General features: G+C 44.8%; 1 pseudogene; it reads right to left on the bottom strand.

Moving 5' to 3' along the window:
• Positions 1 to 1173: 1173 nt before the first annotated feature.
• Positions 1174 to 3357, bottom strand: LOC146810292 (18S ribosomal RNA; annotated as a pseudogene).
• Between the last annotated feature and the right edge of the window lie 234 nt (positions 3358 to 3591).

The following is a 3591-nucleotide window of genomic DNA, read 5'->3' as shown; positions in this document are numbered from 1 at the left end:
AAAAGAAATCTCATGTTACTGTTTATGTTTACTATTTATACTATTTATCTACTGAACTCTAGAAAAAAAACACTGTCATTGGCCTCCAATCCCTTTACTGCTAGCCCTTTTGTGCCTCGTGCTAAGCCTCTTTTTGGCTCTTTGAGGAAAGTTGCGCGTAGGCCCCCATAACCTTTCGTCCACATAAGGTATCCATGTCAAACTTTCATCCTTTTTTTCCAACATCCTGGGGATTTTAAAGTTACCCAGGGTTTGCGTATTCTCTCAAAGGAGACCGAGAAATTAGCAAAAATACAGATACATTTTGAGTTTTTGGGGAAAAAGTGCTGCAGTAGAAAACTGTGTTTTTTTCCTGCAAATGGCATCAGCGATGGATTTTTGATGCTAAAATCAACATCTTCCCAACTTTCAGGAACAGGCAGAATTGAATCAGAAAACAACATTTTTCAAGACAGTTTCGGTATTTTATTGGGACATAGACAATTTTCCTTATGTTTTTGCTTTCAATCTCCTTCCAGTTAGCATTAGAAGTGGGTGTGAAACTAATGATGGATCATGGAAAACCATACATTTCTGAAAAGTAGACAAAAGTTTGAATTCAGCAAGGGGTCATATATGTGGGTCCTTCCAGGTTTTCATATCAAAGGTAACAGTTGAAATAAAAAAATATTGAAATTGAGATGAAAAAACCATCCATTTGTGTCTACGTTTTCATCAGTAACTTCTAACGATGGCAGATTTTTTTAAAGCAATGTACTATTACATCAGCTGGACCCTTCTAGTTGCGGGGATATATAGGACTTGTAGGTTCTCCAAGAACCCAAGGAACCTAGAACCACTAACTGAGCTGCACCTTGCAATGGTTTTTCATTGTATACCGGGTAAACAGGTAAATTTACTAAACGCCACTTGTCCCTCTAAGAAGTTGAATGCTAACCGCTGGAAGTCGCATAACTAGTTAGCATGGAGGAGTCTCGTTCATTATCAGAATAAACCAGACAAATCATTCCACCAACTAAAAATGACCATGCACTACCATCCTCAAAATTGAGGAAGACCTGTCAATCCTTTCTGTGTCTGGGCCAGGTGTGGTCAAATTAAGCCACAGGCTTTACTCCTGCTGGTGCCCTTCCATCAATTCCTTTAAGTTTCAGCTTTGCAACCATTCTCACCCCAAACCCAAAGACATTGGTTTCTGGAAGCTGCTCTGTGGGTCATGGGAATAACACCCCCGGATCGCCAGTGAGCCTCGTTTATGGTCAGAACTACAATGGTATCTGATCATCTTCGAGCCTCCGACTTTCGTTCTTGATTAATGAAAACATTCTTGGCAAAGCCTTTCACTTTAGTTCATCTTGCGCCGGTCCAAGAATGTCACCTCTAGCAGCACAATATGAATGCCTCCAGCTGTCCCTCTTAATCATGGCTCCAGTTCCGACAACCAACAAAATAGAACCAGAGTCCTATTCCATTAATCCTAGCTGAAGCATTCAGGCGACCGGTCTGCTTTGAACACTCTAAGTTTTTCAAAGTAAATGCCTTCGGACTCCAGGACACTCAGTCAAGAGCATCAAGGGGGCACCGAGAGGCAGGGGCAGTTATAGGCAGTAGCTCGACTCATGGCGGACTGCCAGCTCGATCTTAAGATCCAACTGCAAGCATTTTAACTGCTGTAACTTTAATATATGCTATTGGAGCTGGAATCACCACGGCTGCTAGCTCCAGACTTACCTTTTAATGGATCCTCGTTAAAAGATTTAAAGTGTACTCATTCCAATTACATTGCCTCACAAGAGTCCTGCATTGTTATTTTTCACTACCTCCCTGAGTCGGGAGTGAGCAATTTGCATGCCTGCTGCCTTCCTTGGATGTGGTAGCTGTTTCTCAAACTCCCTCTCCGTAATCGAACCCTAGTTAAGGGTGGGGTAGCTTACGGAGTTTTACTCCACGGAATCCTGTGGTTTGACTTGAAAACTCCATGAAATTCCGCAGATTTCCACCTGTCACAGAGTGCACAAACATTGTAGCAATACTGGTAGCAAAGGATGAGGTAGAAGCCTAGAGATTAAAGATGGCATGGGGGAAGGCTGCCATACCTACAGACATTAACCTTGTGGTTCAATATTAAAGCTGCAGCCCATCCAGCTGAACGCGCCCTGCACTTTTTGCCTGTGACTCGACTTGAGGCGCAGTTTTTCATACAAAGAGGTGGTCACGACGAGTTGCCATCTTGCAGAGTACCTCTACAATTTTCAAAAAGTTATACCATATGCGTTGCCTTAGATACGGTATCACGCTAAAAGATCCCATGTGTGTGACCTTAGGTGTGGCATCACGTTAAGAGACCCGGTCCCACCCTGTCCGATATCTCTGTAAAGCAGCGAGCAGGCATAAATATAGTAACAGGTTGAGCAGGTTGAAATCAAAGATAAGTAAAGCAGAGCCTTGTGCTACTGCCACTCAACAGAAGCAATGAACAGAATAATGCCCCCTACACTGCTGAACTCTACACATGGCACATTGTTAATGTTAATTCATGGTCATCTGCTTCCACCATTCATCCTGAGGCACTTATGATTCTCCTCCACCATAACATGGCATAAATATACTAGAAGTTTTTTTTCCGGAAACCTCTCTGCCATCACTGTCCCAGGCATCCTCCCGAGAGAGTGGGCTGCGCCTGCAAGCTACACACACTTCAACCTCCAATGTTGCACTTTTGGCGCATGCTGCCTGTCACAGGAGGAAGTTACTAGCGTGTGTTCCAAGCCTCACTTACCTCCTCGGACAGAAAGGTAGTGATTCCTCTAGGGTTTTGCAATCCTAAGTCCTGTGGCAGTAAGAGCCCAATGGCCCCTAAGCACTACGCAGAGGGCCTTTACTCTGCTCGGCCTGTGGAACTCACAGAGTATTTTATGCCAAACTCCACATTCCAAGCGGAGGGTGGAATTGTAAAAACTCTGTGAACTCAATGGACGGAGCGGTGTTTATTGCCTTAACCCTGGTTCCCTGTTACCTGTGGTCACCATGGCATGCGCAGAATGAAGTTGATAGGGCAGACATCCGAATGTATTGACGCCTTCACTGGGACGTGTTAATAGCCCCAGGCTTTCTAGGGTCACCAAAATGACCAGGCGCGCCCGGATTGATCTTGGTCTGATAAATGCATGCATCCCAGGAGGTCAGCACTCGTCGGCATGTATTACCTTTAGAATTACCACAAGTAACAGATGGAGTAATAAAGGAACTATAACTGATTTAATGAGCCATTCACAGTTTCACTGTACTGGCGTGTGTATGTACATGTGAATGGTTTAATCTTTGAGACAAGTATATGCTACTGACAAGATCAACCAGGTAGTCACACCAGTTGTACGGGGGTTGGGAGCCGCATGTTGGTCACATGTTGGTCCTCAACGGACCTTTTCATCCCTCAGCAGCCTGCTGGGCGAGCTCACCCGCCTAGGTGGTTTGCTGGGGGCACCCTGCTGTCTCTGCAGAAAGGAGAGGTGCACCAAGGAGCAGCCTGAGCAAGATACAGGAGTGCTTGTCCTGGTCGTTCCGAGCTGCTGTAGAAATGTGCTGGGCAAA

This window comes from Triturus cristatus, chromosome 7, assembly GCF_964204655.1.
Source record: "Triturus cristatus chromosome 7, aTriCri1.1, whole genome shotgun sequence".
NCBI classification, from domain to species: Eukaryota; Metazoa; Chordata; class Amphibia; order Caudata; family Salamandridae; genus Triturus; species Triturus cristatus.
This window is presented reverse-complemented; position numbering and strand designations above follow the sequence as displayed.